The sequence below is a fragment of the Carassius gibelio genome, chromosome B7, assembly GCF_023724105.1.
Source record: "Carassius gibelio isolate Cgi1373 ecotype wild population from Czech Republic chromosome B7, carGib1.2-hapl.c, whole genome shotgun sequence".
Lineage (NCBI taxonomy): Eukaryota > Metazoa > Chordata > Actinopteri > Cypriniformes > Cyprinidae > Carassius > Carassius gibelio.
The window spans coordinates 32,313,332-32,330,945 of NC_068402.1; the positions used below are offsets into that span (position 1 = coordinate 32,313,332).

Consider the following 17,614-nt stretch of genomic DNA (forward strand, 5'->3'; position numbering starts at 1 on the left):
TCGTTTATTCTAATTTACTGTATATTACTTAAACGTGCAATTGAAATGCTGTTTGCTTGGTAGATAGCAGTTACAGGCTGTTATTTGCACACCAGTCTGTGTTATGTTAAAGCCGCATCTGCTATAGCGCTATGAGTGTAGCACAGAATAGACCAATTATAGGATAACCGAATCAACTTTTTAATATCATAGCATATATTTGCGCTAATGTGCTGAATTTTAAAAGTTAGTCTTAGCGATGTCCAGACGAGTAAAAAACTTTTTGCGCATTTTAATATGCTATAGTGCACACCTAGCCTAAGTGTCGGTTACGTTCAATAAAAAAAACACACATGGCTTGTTTCTCAAGTCCAAATTTCATCTTTGAACTTGTTTGAAATGGATTGAATCATTATTTAAAATAATCTTGGAGATTTCTGAATTGCCTAAAAAATCATAAATGCAGCCGGTTGAAGCCTGCAGCAATGTTTTTCTTTTGTTATGGCAGTATATATATATTTTTTTTGAGAATGTTGCGCTCCTGTTGCTGTTATTCTGCACGAAACTTCATGCCAATAAATAAGAAATATTGCTGACTTGTGCGTTTCCAGCGCTCTCTTTACGTTCGTCCATTATTCGATGTTGAAAAAGGAAACGTCTTTTTTTTAGACATGGAAAATCGATTCAATAAACACTTATGTCTTAAAAATCGAAAATGATTTTTTCACAAAAGTGACAGCCCTAGTAGTACACTGTAAAAAATTTTGCCGTTAAATAACAGTAATTTTCTGGCAGCAGGGGTGCCAGTAAAGTACTGTTAATTTACAGCTTTTAACCATTAATTTACCGCTCTTATTTTTTAACAGTATTTTACCGTAAATTCTACCATGGAAATTAACTCTACTCCCACTGCTTCAAACAGTTCGAGTTTTTAAACTAGCATTCCTACGATGTTAGTACTATGAACTTATTTCATTTGAGTCCACTGAGAAGGAATATTTCTTAATATAACGATGCAAACACTTAATGAGCAGTAATAAAGTAACTAAATACATGACTTTTACTCAAATCACTGCAGCTCATTGTCAGCTGTATTACACATGTATGTGCTGAAGTACTTAACACAGAGATCATCACTGTATCAGCAACTCCACATTTACTGTGTTTATATAAAGCAGCAGAAAACCAGAAATTGTGGCTCATCATTGACTGAAGCACCGGCTCTACTCTCCAGCACAATGGTGAACAACAAAACTACATTAAACTAAACGATCTCTCTTGTGCAAACACACTTTAATACAGTCAAGTTCAGTATTTACTCTCATTATCAGTGTATGACTTTGCCTAATTTTTTTTCTATGGATGTTCACAATTATTTTAGTTAAATTAACTTTTTTTTTCATTTGGTAAATCTGACGTTTACATTTTACAGTATATTACTGTTTTTCCTTGACTTAACGGCAACAAACTGTAGAAAAACACTTTTTTTGCTGGCAAACATTTATTTACGGCAAGAAACAGTAGAAAAACAGTTATTTACTGGCAGCAGGGGTGCCAGTAAATAACTGTTTTTCTACAGTTTGTTTCCTGTAAATTAATTACAGTTTATTACTGTTAAATTATGTTTCATTCTGTTTTTTCTTCATCTTAAATCTTTAACCCTTTAAACCCCACAAGAAAATCCTCAGTTTTAAATGAACACTTATAATGTGTGCACACTACAGAGTGCTTGAGTAACACTGAATCAGTGAAGTTAATGAGATAATTCGGTGATTAATTGATGATTGAGCATTAGTAATAAACACCTGCAGAATCACTGAAGGAAAGAGAAACACAAGATCTACAAATGACTTCAGCCACAGGCTTAGATGAAATCAACTGAATAAAAGAATACATCAAATCTCTCAAGATCTGATTAAACAACTACTAAAACAGCTTCACCAGATTCACATTACTAACCAGACTGATGTCTACAGAAGATCTTATGGAGAGTTAAATAGGTTTAGGTGTTTTTTTTCACTACCATGATGGAGATCAGTGTTTACTTTAGTTGGGCTCTTGAACGTGACTTTTCAACAATTAAGGTTTTTTTTTTTTTTACATGCTGTAACAATGCGCCTTTGGAACCTGTTATAGCAAAACAAAAGTACACAGAAGAGAAAAAATCTGATATTGTTGTTTATAGATTGACAAGAACAAACACTGTTATCTCTGAACTAATCCCGTGTCTCTTCTCTTATTGATACTACAGCATAAGAATATACACTGCTGAGCCATAAGTCATGAAAGACTGTTAAGAAAATTTCACTTATAATACAAAAAAACCTTTGCTGAACTTTAGACAGAAAGATCAAGAATCAGCGTATGAATCACAACAATGGTGACAATCCACAAAATAAATGAACAGATCAGTTCTGAACATCACAACACATGCTACTAAAACTTAAGACAAATGCAAAATGATAAGCACATAATAATTAAAGAAAATAAGTGAACAATTCAGGGGCATAATTTATTCATGCCGCAATGCATGCTGGGAGTCATGGATGAGTTTTATCCTGTGCTGGTACCCAGCATGCATTGCATCATGAACCTTTTGATTGTCACCATTGTTGAGATTCATATGCTGATTGTTGATTTCTCTCCTTGAGTGTTGTGGGGACTGCTGCCCGAAATACTTTTTAACTAAAGCTAGTCATTAAATCCATAAATACTGGTTATCACACTACTTTTCAATCTTACAAAATTGAAGAAACAAAAAAAAAAATTGTGTCATTCACTCAAATATTTCAACACCAAATTAATATTTGATATATTATTAATATATATACTATAGCAACACTTTAAGTCAGTCTAGTAGATCATGCCTGACAGAAACAGCCATAATCACTTGACTATCAAAATTAATACTGCTGTAACAGATATATCATGAAGATACAAATACAGCAATAAAACAAAGTGCAAAAGTCAAGGGTCAGGAGACCAACTAAAGTAAACACTGATCTCCACAATGGTAACATCAAACGAAACAGTAACATTATCATCTAAATCTCTGTAATTCTCAGTAAGATGTTTCGATCTCTGATCTCTGATCTGATAGAAATAAAGTCAGTCTGGTTAGTAATGAGTGAAGTTGGTAAATCTTCAGTTGATTTCATCTAATCTGTGGCTGAAGTCAGTTGTAGTTCTTGTGTTTGTCTTGTTTCTTTTTTCTTCAGAGATTCTACTCATTAACAGTAGCTGTTGATCATTGTCTGAATTCACTCATTAATTTTCATTCTCTCTGTCAGGTGGACTATATTAGTAAACTCATGTAGGGAATAGTGAATGAGGGAGTAGGGTGTGATTTGAAACACAGCCGCTGAGTGTCGACTTTGAACGTTGTTAATTTACGATATATAGCAGCAGGCTACCTTCTCGAAAATGATGAATATTACCCAGAATGCACTGTTTTCCTGAAAAACAGTATGTTACTGTCGAAATTTGGCCGTTTTTTTTACAGCGATTTTTAACAGTGTACACTGTAAAAAAAAATTCCGTTAAATAACAGTAATTTTCTGGCAGCAGGGGTGCCAGTAAAGTACTGTTAATTTATAGCTCTTAACCATTAATTTACCACTCTTATTTTTTAACAGTATTTTACCGTAAATTCTACCATGGAAATTAACTCCACTCCCACTGCTTCAAACAGTTCGAGTTTTTAAAACTACACTGTTAAAAATCGCTGTAAAAAAACGGCCAAATTTCGACAGTAAAATACTGTTTTTCATTAAAACAGTGCATTCTGGGTAATATTCATCATTTTCGAGAAGTAGCCTGCTGCTATATATCGTAAAATTAACAACGTTCAAAGTCGACATCAGCGTCTGTGTTTCAAATCACACCCTACACCCTCATTCACTATTCCCTACATGAGTTTACTAATATAGTCCACCTGACAGAGAGAATGAACACTAATGAGTGAATTCAGACACTGATCAACAGCTGCTGTTAATGAGTAGAATCACTGAAGAAAAAAAAAACATAACAAGACAAACACATGAAATACAACTGACTTCAGCCACAGCCTTAGATGAAATCAACTGAAGATTTAAACGATCAACAAACAGCTTCACCAACTTCACACATTACTAACCAGACTGACTTTATTTCTGTCAGATCAGAGAACAGAGATCAAAAGATCTTACTGAGAATTAAAGAGATTTAGATGATAATGTTACTGTTTCGTTTGACATAACCATTGTGGAGATCAGTGTTTGCTTTAGTTTGGCTCCTGATCATTGACTTTTGCACTTTACATTTTGTTTTATTGCTGTATTTGTATCTTTATGATGCATCTGTTACAGCAGTATTAATTTTGATAGTCAAGTGATTATGGTTGTTTCTAACAGGCATGATCTACTAGACTTAAAGTGTTGCTATAATAATCAAATATTAATTTGGTGTTGAAATATTTGAGTGAATGACACTTCAATTTTGTAAGATTGAAACGTAGTGTGATAACCAGTATTTATGGATTTAACGACTAGTTTTAGTTAAAAAGTATTTCGGGCAGCAGTCCCCACAACACTCAAAGAGAGAAATCAACAATCAGCATATGAATCTCAACAATGGTGACAATCAAAAGATTCATGATGCAATGCATGCTGGGTACCAGCACAGGATAAAACTCATCCATGATTCCCAGCATGCATTGCGGCATGAATAAATTATGCCCCTGAATTGTTCACTTATTTTCTTGAATTCTTATGTGCTTATAATTTTGCATTTGTTTTAAGTTTTAGTAGCATGTGTTGTGATGTTCAGAACTGATCTGTTCATTTATTTTGTGGATTGTCACCATTGTTGTGATTCATACGCTGATTCTTGATATTTCTGTCTAAATTTCAGCAAAGGTTTTTTTTTTATTTATTATGAGTGACATTTTCTTAACAGTCTTTCATAACTTATGGCTCAGCAGTGTTCCTTCTCATGCTGTAGTATCAATATTCAATAAGAGAAGAGATACAGGATTAGATCAGAAATAATAGTATTTGTTCTTGTCAATCTATAAACAACAATATCAGATTTTTTTTTCTTCTGTGTACTTTTGTTTTGCTATAACAGGTTCCAAAGGCGCATTGTTACAGCATGAAAAAAAAAAAAAACCTTAGTTGTTGAAAAGTCACGTTCAAGAGCCCAACTAAAGTAAACACTGATCTCCATCATGGTAGTGAAAAAAACACCTAAACCTATTTAACTCTCCATAAGATCTTCTGTAGACATCAGTCTGGTTAGTAATGTGAATCTGGTGAAGCTGTTTTAGTAGTTGTTTAATCAGATCTTGAGAGATTTGATGTATTCTTTTATTCAGTTGATTTCATCTAAGGCTGTGGCTGAAGTCATTTGTAGATCTTGTGTTTCTCTTTCCTTCAGTGATTCTGCAGGTGTTTATCACTAATGCTCAATCATCAATTAATCACCGAATTATCTCATTAACTTCACTGATTCAGTGTTACTCTAACACTCTGTAGTGTGCACACATTATAAGTGTTCATTTAAAACTGAGGATTTTCTTGTGGGGTTTAAAGGGTTAAAGATTTAAGATGAAGAAAAAACAGAATGAAACATAATTTAACAGTAATAAACTGTAATTAATTTACAGGAAACAAACTGTAGAAAAACAGTTATTTACTGGCACCCCTGCTGCCAGTAAATAACTGTTTTTCTACTGTTTCTTGCCGTAAATTAATGGTTGCCAGCAAAAAAAGTGTTTTTCTACAGTTTTTTGCCGTCAAGTCAAGGAAAAACAGTAATATACTGTAAAATGTAAACGTCAGATTTACCAAATGAAAAAAAAGTTAATTTAACTAAAATATTTGTGAACATCCATAGAAAAAAAATTAGGCAAAGTCATACACTGATAATGAGAGTAAATACTGAACTTGACTGTATTAAAGTGTGTTTGCACAAGAGAGATCGTTTAGTTTAATGTAGTTTTGTTGTTCACCATTGTGCTGGAGAGTAGAGCCTGTGCTTCAGTCAATGATGAGCCACAAATTCTGATTTTCTGCTGTTTTATATAAAGGCAGTGAATGTGGAGTCGCTGATACAGTGGTGATCTCTGTGTTAAGTACTTCAGCACATACATGTGTAATACAGCTGACAATGAGCTGCAGTGATTTGAGTAAAAGTCATGTATTTAGTTACTTTATTACTGCACATTAAGTGTAAGAAATATTCCTTCTCAGTGGACTCAAATGAAATAAGTTCATAGTACTAACATCGTAGGAATGCTAGTTTAAAAACTCGAACTGTTTGAAGCAGTGGGAGTGGAGTTAATTTCCATGGTAGAATTTACGGTAAAATACTGTTAAAAAATAAGAGTGGTAAATTAATGGTTAAGAGCTGTAAATTAACAGTACTTTACTGGCACCCCTGCTGCCAGAAAATTACTGTTATTTAACGGCAAAATTTTTTACAGTGTAGCATTCCTACGATGTTAGTACTAGGAATTATTTCATTTGAGTCCACTGAGAAGGAATATTTCTTACACTTAATGTGCAGTAATAAAGTAACTAAATACATGACTTTTACTCAAATCACTGCAGCTCATTGTCAGCTATAGCACACATGTATGTGCTGAAGTACTTAACACAGAGATCATCACTGTATCAGCGACTCCACATTCACTGCCTTTATATAAAACAGCAGAAAATCAGAATTTGTGGCTCATCATTGACTGAAGCACCGGCTCTACTCTCCAGCACAATGGTGAACAACAAAACTACATTAAACTAAACGATCTCTCTTGTGCAAACACACATTAATACAGTCAAGTTCAGTATTTACTCTCATTATCAGTGTATGACTTTGCCTAATTTTCACAAATATTTTAGTTAAATTAACTTTTTTTTCATTTGGTAAATCTGACGTTTACATTTTACAGTATATTACTGTTTTTCCTTGACGGCAAAAAACTGTAGAAAAACACTTTTTTTTTGCTGGCAACCATTAATTTACGGCAAGAAACAGTAGAAAAACAGTTATTTACTGGCAGCAGGGGTGCCAGTAAATAACTGTTTTTCTACAGTTTGTTTCCTGTAAATTAATTACAGTTTATTACTGTTAAATTATGTTTCATGCTGTTTTTTCTTCATCTTAAATCTTTAACCCTTTAAACCCCACAAGAAAATCCTCAGTTTTAAATGAACACTTATAATGTGTGCACACTACAGAGTGTTAGAGTAACACTGAATCAGTGAAGTTAATGAGATAATTCGGTGATTAATTGATGATTGAGCATTAGTAATAAACACCTGCGGAATCACTGAAGGAAAGAGAAATACAAGATCTACAAATGACTTCAGCCACAGCCTTAGATGAAATCAACTGAATAAAAGAATACATAAAATCTCTCAAGATCTGATTAAACAACTACTAAAACAGCTTCACCAGATTCACATTACTAACCAGACTGACTTTATTTCTGTCAAATGTTTACAGAAGAATTTATGGAGAGTTAAATAGGTTTAGGTGGGGTTTTTTTCACTACCATGATGGAGATCAGTGTTTACTTTAGTTGGGCTCTTGAATGTGACTTTTCAACAACTAAGGTTTTTTTTTTTTTTTTTCATGCTGTAACAATGCGCCTTTGGAACCTGTTATAGCAAAACAAAAGTACACAGAAGAAAAAAAATCTGATATTGTTGTTTATAGATTAACAAGAACAAATACTATTATTTCTGATCTAATCTCGTGTCTCTTCTCTTATTGAATATTGATACTACAGCATGAGAAGGAACACTGCTGAGCCATAAGTTATGAAAGACTGTTAAGAAAATTTCACTCATAATAAAAAAAAAAAAAACCTTTGCTGAAATTTAGACAGAAACATCAAGAATCAGCGTATGAATCACAACAATGGTGACAATCCACAAAATAAATGAACAGATCAGTTCTGAACATCACAACACATGCTACTAAAACTTAAAACAAATGCAAAATTATAAGCACATAAGAATTCAAGAAAATAAGTGAACAATTCAGGGGCATAATTTATTCATGCCGCAATGCATGCTGGGAATCATGGATGAGTTTTATCCTGTGCTGGTACCCAGCATGCATTGCATCATGAACCTTTTGATTGTCACCATTGTTGAGATTCATATGCTGATTGTTGATTTCTCTCTTTGAGTGTTGTGGGGACTGCTGCCCGAAATACTTTTTAACTAAAACTAGTCTTTAAATCCATAAATACTGGTTATCACACTACTTTTCAATCTTACAAAATTGAAGCGTCATTCACTCAAATATTTCAACACCAAATTAATATTTGATTATTATAGCAACACTTTAAGTCAGTCTAGTAGATCATGCCTGTTAGAAACAAGCATATTCACTTGACTATCAAAATTAATACTGCTGTAACAGATGCATCATAAAGATACAAATACAGCAATAAAACAAAATTTAAAGTGCAAAAGTCAATGGTCAGGAGCCCAAATAAAGCAAACACTGATCTCCAACATGGTGACACTAAACGAAACAGTAACATTATCATCTAAATCTCTTTAATTCTCAGTAAGATCTTTTGATCTCTGTTCTCTGATCTGACAGTAATAAAGTCAGTCTGGTTAGTAATGTGTGAAGTTGGTGAAGCTGTTTGTTGATCGTTTAAATCTTCAGTTGATTTCATCTAAGGCTGTGGCTGAAGTCAGTTGTATTTCATGTGTTTGTCTTATGTTTTTTTTTTCTTCAGTGATTCTACTCATTAACAGCAGCTGTTGATCAGTGTCTGAATTCACTCATTAATTTTCATTCTCTCTGTCAGGTGGACTATATTAGTAAACTCATGTAAGGAATAGTGAATGAGGGAGTAGGGTGTGATTTGAAACACAGCCGCTGAGTGTCGACTTTGAACGTTGTTAATTTACGATATATAGCAGCAGGCTACTTCTCGAAAACGATGAATATTACCCAGAATGCACTGTTTTAATGAAAAACAGTATTTTACTGTCGAAATTTGGCCGTTTTTTTACAGCGATTTTTAACAGTGTAGGGAGATGAGTGATGTAGCCTACTTTTACTCGCTAAGAAGTACGAGGATAAACGACATACAAAAGAGGATGACAATCGATCCTTCCCGCACAGATTTCCATTGATACAATTCTTCCAGTTTTGACGTCTTCGTAAAACATCATACACCAACAATAATGCCTTCTGTTTATTCTTCTTATTCTTTTTATTACTAGGCCTAATTGGGGCTACGTCTTAACCTCAATGGTTACAAAGTTCATTTGTCTTATTCAGTTTTACATGACCAGTTGTTTTTATTATTAGGCTATTATTTTATTACAGTTCCATCAACTAATGCACAAATCGTTATAGAATTAGGCCGAGAAGGATGGGCATATCTTCATTTTGAGCAAATGCAATATACATCTGCCTGTTTTGTCGTCATGTGCCTGTTTTCCAGGTGCTGAAGCTGAAATATGGAGGCATGCTAGGTGGTTTGCCCTTTCGGCGGACAGGAGAGGAGGGCGCAAGGAGAGACTGGCGCATCAGCAGCAGGAGCAGCAACAGCCACAGCTGCCACGGCACCTATAGTGAATTTGTTTAAGTGCATGGTTTTTTTTTTCTTCCACGTTGTGTTTATAGCCTGTGCGTTTTTTTTTATCCATTAATTATGTGTATGTTGTTGACTGTGTTTTATGTTAATTGTTGACTTTGTTCATGACTTTGTTCGTTTTTTATAATTAAAATATGAATTCGTGGTCATTAATTCTGTGTTTGTTAACTTTGTTCACGTTGTTTTTAGTATGACAAAAATGCCGAAAATAAGGCAAAAGGTCAATCCAGTGGTGATTTAAGCGGATTCGTAACACATCCGGCACAGCTCCGGTAGGCGGAATCGTTTCACGCACCCGTTACGTAGGCTATCTGTAACGGGATGATCAGGCGGTGCTGGATCGGCGCTGGCACATATCCGCAACAACCCCTTAAAACAGACTAGAAACGGCTTCGGCCCGATGTGCGTTTGGACTCAGTAACGAGTCCGTGAGGCGAATGCGTGCCAGACCCGGCTCTATCGTTTTGCGGTTGCGGCCCTGTTCCGTTACAGCGTCCAGTGGCTATCTGGGCCGAGACGCTCAGGCCCTAGCCCGACCTGTGTCTGACAGCTCATCAGAATTATCAGCCCGAGTCCGGCCCTAGACCGTGTTTTTATTTATTTATTTATTTTATTACACAGCGGAAGCCTGCCCTATTTGCAACAATTAAAAAAGGGGTCAGTTTTGTGTTATGTTTCTTTTCATTTCTTTATCAAGTTAGTTTAGAAAAATGTTTGAAGCATTTAAAAAAAAAAAAAATGACGATTAACGTTAAACAGCCAAGCCGACAGCAAGTAGCCTAAAACATATTTAGCTAATCAATTAAGCCTCTCAAATTAACGCTAATACTTTACTTGGCTACAATAAAATCCATAGATATAAAACACTTCAAGCATATCACACATACAGTTAGTTTAATAAATGTTTATTTATTAAACCACAGTGAGTAAAATAAAACTAAAAAAAAAAAAATTAATACTGAGGCAGGCTCGCAACAGCGCTCGCAAACGAAATGAGAAAAAAGCCTACTATCTAAACAAATTAAATTAATTAAAAACAAATTTGCAGGTTATCTTACCCCAAAAATGCACCACAGAACATGTCCATTCTTTTTTCCATTAGTTTCCAACAGTTAAACGAAAATAAAGTCCAGTCAAATGAAAAGTTAGAACAGTCTCTTACAGAGCATCGTGGAGAAAAAGAATAGGCTCCAGAGTGGAAGGTTTTAACCCCGTCATCTTTTCCCGCGGCACTGAAGACACGTTCGCTGCTGCTGCTGGCGGGACACTAAACACAGAGCGAGAGCCAGCCTTGTCAGTCGCGGTAGCAGGGTCTCGTGCTGTTTCCACCATAGCAGCACATCTCGTCCATCACCTTCCATGTTGTGATTGAGGCGCATATATTGCTGTACATCATCGTCGTCATCCTCGTCCTGCTCCACAATGTTTTCAAACTCGGCCAGCGCTCTCTTATTTGCTGCGTGACCCGCAGCAACGTTCCAGCGACGTAACTTTGTGATTCCCATATCCGTCGTGGCGACGTTATAGTGGAACGTCGCTGGAACGTGAGGAGTACGTCCCAGCGACCAAACTGGCACGTTATGAGAACGTTACTATAAAGTACCATATTGGTCGCAGCGACGTACCATATAACGTTCCAGTGACGTAACTTTGTGATTCCCATATCCGTCGTGGCGACGTTATAGTGGAACGTCGCTGGAACGTGATGAGTACGTCCCAACGACCAAACTGGCACCTTATGAGGACGTGACATTACAGGATCATATTGGTAATTCATATTTTCACCTCACCATTACCTTGAAATACATAAAGAACTAATAAACTCAATCCATCTCTGGTGCAAAAAATAAACCTTATGAAATCTAATTGTAATCTAATTATAGGGGATTCATAGTTAATACATTAATTACATACATGCAATGCAAACAAATACAAAAACATTACATTCTACTATAAAATAGACAAAAACACACTGCATTCATTCACAAATCAATATTTATTCAGCACTACTTTGTACAAATACGAAGCCAAAACATTTTGAACATTGCACCTGTTCTTTAAACATGCAAAATGTTACTAAGTTATGAGCACAGAAAACTAAACACATCAATTCATAGATTACACAATATAAACAATAGAAAATTTTTGTCTTAAAGATGGGGAGATGGTTAATGACGTTATTAGTGAAAATTAAAAATAATTATCAGTAAACTTATTGATACAACATAATTTAGTGCAACAAAAAATACATGATAAATAGATATGAAACAATTCACCAGATACTGCACAAAGTAAAATTGTGAGCGTCGTATATGAGGCTCCTGGTATAAATGTCTGGTGGTGATGTGCTTTAATTACACGACATGCAGGAAAAATTTTAGGCTAATTCATGCGCACGATTTTCTATTTCATTCCCTCGATTTGCTAAAACGTGTACACTATTTATACATCAAGAGAACGAATTAGTAAATTGTGCATACGATTTAGCAAATCAATGAAATGTAAAAGTAATCGTGCACGTTTTAGTACATAGAGGGAACGAATTAGTAAATCATGGACATGATTTCTTTCTTTTTCTTGCATGTCATGATCAGGGCTCTGTGCTCACTATCAGAGGATAAAACTAAACAATATAACAATTACCAAAGAACCATAATTTTTGAGCTTCTCAGAAGAAAAACATTCATAAAGCGTAAAGATATGAAAAATGAACAATATAGAGATTTCTAGCATCTCTCCTGTATTATTTGTTTTTAAGAAAATGAGCATATCGACTTTCTCAGAAGAATCTGTGATCTGTGATTACTGACTGTGGAGAAGACTCTTTCAGACAGTGCTGAGGAGGCAGAGTTAGGTGCAGGACAGCTGATAGAGAAGAGGAAGAGGAAGAGGGTGTTTCTTACCCCAGCAGCAGAAGACAGGCTCTTCTGAGGGAAGGACAGGAGGCTTGCAGTGTTGTGCTGTAGAACAAGGCTTCTTCAGAAAAGAGTTCCTCTAGTGTAGAGTCAGACACTCAGACTTCTTGCAAACTGGAATCTTTTAATAACATTTAGCATATTATTGTAGCCATGTTCATTGTTTTTATTATAACACATGGCAAGCTTATGAGAAAATTGTTAAACGTGTTCTTCCTCCTCCTCTTCATCCTGGACCTGCACTGTCAACATCCTCTGAGCTGAAAGGGAGGATCATCTTGTTAATGTTGCTCATGTATGTTCACAACCAGTCAAAAATCTGGAATCTTTTCTTTATGGTTTTCAAGAGAAGTCTCTTCTACTCACCAAGGCTAGATTAATTTGATAAAAAAATTTTTTTAAAGTAATTGTAAAAAAAAAAAAAAAAAAGAAAACAGAAAGAAAGAATAACAGTTTTCATACTCTTTTTTGAATATACTTAAACATATTTATTGAAATAATTATGAGGCAAAGCTGAATTTTTCAGTAACTTTACTCCAGTCTGCAGTGTCACATGATCTTTTTCATATACTGATTTGCTGATCGGGAAACATTGCTGATTATCACAAATCAGTGCATTTACATGCACCCAATCGCATTATTGCCGCTAAGATCAAAGTGTACATCTGCTCATGACATACATGATGTAAATCACATCTGCAGTTAGCTTACTACGGTTGTTAGTTCCACTGAACTCTATTGGTAAAGAAGGAACTTGTGAAAAAGTTGGTTTTAGGGAAACGCACCCCATATTAGAAATGATGGGGAAGAAAACTTAGCATTTCTGGAAAGAAGAATTTCTTCATTATTATTTTATAAAACACAAAGTTCAAAACATTGAAAAAAAGGTAATCTTTTGTAAAATTACAAAAGTCTTCTCTACCACTGGTTTTCAATTTTATGCATTCTTGCTATTAGCCAACCACCCCCAAATAAAATAAATAAATAAAATAAATAATAAATAAATATAACTGTAGTGTAGACAAAATGTTTGGGCAGCACAACTGTTTCCAACACTGATAATAATCAGAAAAATGTATTGAGCAGTAAATCATCATATTAGAATGATTTCTGAAGATCATGTGACACTGAAGACTGGAGTAATTAATGCTGAAAATATAGCTGTGCATTATAGAAATAAATTAAACTTTTAAAATATATTTAAAACTTTTGACCAGCTGTGTACATTGCCACATTTAAATGAAAACTCAACTTGTAATAAACAAAGCACACATTCTCAAAGAACTTACATTCTGGTGATAACTTCCTTCCCTCACTGCTGTCAGATCCCTTCAGTCATTCCCAGACCTCCTTGTTTTTAATCTTTCCCTCAAATCTACAGAAACAAACATCATTTTACAGACAATTTGGATAAGTCACGAATTGCAATAGTTATATAACTATAATCACAATGCTAAATTATATATATATATATATATATATATATATATATATATATATAATTATAAATATATATTGAATCGGCACACAAGTATCGGGATAGTATTGAATTGGCAGATTAGCGTATCATCCCAGCCCTAGTTACTACAGTCAAAACAATGAAACTCTCTTCAAGAGCGCACAATAACTGATATTTAAAACTGTTAAAAGAAAAGGCTCAAAATATTGCACACATATAATACACAACAATATCTCTTCCTTTGGTGTTTTGAACATTTCTGTGAGTAATGCTACACGCTGTGACTCTGTGTTGCTTCAAGTGCATCATTCTGCGCACTGGTTGTGTTTACGCGATGCACGCTGTATAGGAGCCATACCCTTTCGTATTATAATACATTAGCACAATGAAAGATTCTTGTTCTGTCCCATCTACCACATGTTGCTGCCTTCATTACTGTGCTATAAATTTAAAAGAAATGTATTTTACACACACATTATACACACACACACACACACACACATATATATTAGGGGTGTAACGGTTCACAAAATTCACGGTTCGGTTCGATACGATACACTGATGTCACGGTTCGGTTCGATTCGGTTCGATACGTTTTAGATACAGCAAAATGTAAAAACATCTCAACTTTTCAGAATGCCGCAAGCGCACAGCGGGTCATGTGACAAGAACCAACCAATCAGCTTCATCCTTTCCCGTAACAACGTTGAGAGCTCAGCCAAGATGAAGGAACAGCTGATCATAGTTGTATATGGATTGCAATTTTGAAATAAATTCAGTAGCAGAGCTACTACAAGCGATTTTTAGAGCTGCAAATCCATTTATCCTTCGCTGAAATTTCCGCGTCTCATGGAGAGAGCACGTCATTGTTGCTTAGCAAAGACAGACGCCTCAGGAGAAAGACGCGCTTAGCGTTTTCCATGCGTTTTTAGGCACGATATGTGAACGGCCCCTAAGGCGCTCGCTCACTCAGCACGCGCTGAAGGCTCGTTGCAAAATGTCTAATGCATTTAACAGACCAGAAATATAAGATCCTAAAATAACCAACAGGTCTGGTGTTTGGGTTGGATTCCCTGTAAGCTATAGTGTCTAAATGCTGCAGGGATAGTTTGCTGCGTGCATGTTTCTCCTTTTTTTCGTCTTTTCCCAGATAGTACTGACGCATATATCCCAGATATTCCCGCTGGTTTTTTTTTTTTTTTTTTGTAATCCCGCTGGTGTACCCTGTCATGTTGCAGATGCGACATACCGTTGTTTATTTATCCACCACTCTCTTGCCATCACCATTATAGCTTAAAGGGAATCCAAAGTGCACCCAAACACCAGACCTGTTGGTTATTGGAGGATCTTCTCATTTCTAGTCTGTTAAACGCATTGGCTATTTTGCAACGAGCCTTCAGCGTGTACTGAGTGAGCGAGCGCCTGCTGAGTAGCCTAACATAAACATATAAGATGGTGTTTTTTTCTTCTTCGGGAGTGTCAGGGGCGTTGCCTGTTACGTTGTTTGGGTTATTGGGCTACCTTGTTGAACGCATATCATTATATTTCTTTCTCTCTCTTTTTTTTTTTTTTTCAAATATAATTAATTACTCCAACGAACCGTTCGGTATACATAATGCGTACCGCGTACCGAACCGAAAGCGTCGTACCGAACGGTTCAATACGAATACGCGTATCGTTACACCCCTAATATATATCTATAGACGGTTTCAACGGCAACAACATAAACAAACGTTACTGCACATGCGCGCTTTTGTGGACCTAACCTAACCGGTAGACTTCCAAATAGAATCAATAACAACAGCCAAGTCCCTCTAGAGTAGATATTTTTTGATAACAAACAAAATATGTTTGCTGCGTGGATCAGGCGGACTTAATGAAAATGCAAATTCATCCTTTGCCAGCAGGAGATGTTTTAAAGCATAGACATAAAGTGCGAGAAATAGAGGTTTCCCCAGTAACAGCTGTAAACAAAGCAGAGCTGCTACGCTCACACGCTGCTTTATCAGGCATATAACATGCAAGTCTTCTTTCAGAAATACAGCGATATAAAAACACCTGTGCCTCGTTTTGATATTTAAACATATAAATGTTAGGAATTATTAAACGTGCAGTACGTAACGTTACTCATGTTTATTCAACGAAGCCTTTTTGAAAATCGATCAGTTTTAAAATTGTGGCGAGTCTCCAAAAATAAATAAATGTATGGGAAACACATCCCGCAGCACAACCACCTGAGCCCAACTTCAGTCTACTCATCACCTTGACTTTAACTGCGTTTGTAGATGGCACCGCAGCCAGACCGATATACACAACACAGACCGGAAGTTAACTTAGGTCCAGGCGCGTGCATCCGATGAAACTGTCTAATATATATATATATATATATATATATATATATATATATGTATGTATATATATGTATATATATATATATATATATATATATATATATATCAGTTTGAGACCAAAGGTTTGGACACACCTTCTCATTCAAAGAGTTTTCTTTATTTTCATGACTATGAAAATTGTAGATTCACACTGAAGGCATCAAAACTATGAATTAACACATGTGGAATTATATATGGAATTATATACATAACAAAAAAGTGTGAAACAACTGAAAATATGTCATATTGTAGGTTCTTCAAAGTAGCCACCTTTTGCTTTGATTACTGCTTTGCACACTCTTGGCGTTCTCTTGATGAGCTTCAAGAGGTAGTCACCTGAAATGGTCTTCTAACAGTCTTGAAGGAGTTCCCCGAGAGATGCTTAGCACTTGTTGGCCCTTTTGCCTTCTGTCTGCGGTCCAGCTCACCCCTAAACCATCTCGACTGGGTTCAGGTCCGGTGACTGTGGAGGCCAGGTCATCTGGCGCAGCACCCCATCACTCTCCTTCTTGGTCAAATAGCCCTTGATGCCTTCAGTGTGAATCTACAATTTTCATAGTCATAAAAATAAAGAAAACTCTTTGAATGAGAAGGTGTGTCCAAACTTTTGGTCTTTACTGTAAAATATATATTTTACAGTTTTTTTATATATATATATATATATATATATATATACACACACACACACACACACACACACACACTTTTGCACATCCTGTCATACCAGTGACTGGGTGTTACTGCAATAGACTTTGCAGCATTAAGGTTAACGATTAATTGATTATTTGATCATTAATTTAAACGACGATCAATCATGGAAATGATTGAAAATTGACATCCCTACACAGAAGTATAGAAAATTCTACATTGATTTAAAAATGTTTTTGCAAAAAACGACACTGATATCGGATCAGAATTACTGTCTCTTCTCATAGTGACAGCCAATCACATTAGTTTTCTGGTATTGCATGCACTTGATTGGCTTGCGTCTGCGCTTGGGTATTTGCATAAGATGTTCTGACTGGAGGACGGCTGCATTGGCGCTTGAGAAGTCTTCAACTTCTATTTAGAATTAATTTCTAGAATTAATTTCACCATCCTTGACGTCACTTCATTTAAAAGTAAACGAGAGGCGTTGACGTCCCATGTGATGGGGCGTTATATGTCTGGATACCGCTGCACAAATCTTTCAACCACGAGAAATGTAGTTCCAGCACGGCCTTACATCCAGAACAGCAGAATGGTCAGGATGACCTGAAAC

The 17,614-nt window shown here is 35.6% G+C and overlaps 1 protein-coding gene and 1 long non-coding RNA gene across 8 annotated transcripts in view; both read right to left on the reverse strand.

Annotated features, from left to right (window-relative positions):
* The window catches only part of fbxo44.9 (F-box protein 44, tandem duplicate 9), a 150,586-nt gene that overhangs the window by 80,170 nt on the left and 52,802 nt on the right, over positions 1-17,614 (reverse strand). The window lies entirely within an intron of this gene.
* On the reverse strand, positions 12,569-17,608 carry LOC127961222 (uncharacterized). Its single transcript, XR_008154403.1, has 3 exons — positions 17,528-17,608; positions 13,794-13,879; positions 12,569-12,764 (listed from the first exon to the last, which is right to left on the reverse strand). It is a non-coding gene; the product is annotated as an uncharacterized LOC127961222 (long non-coding RNA).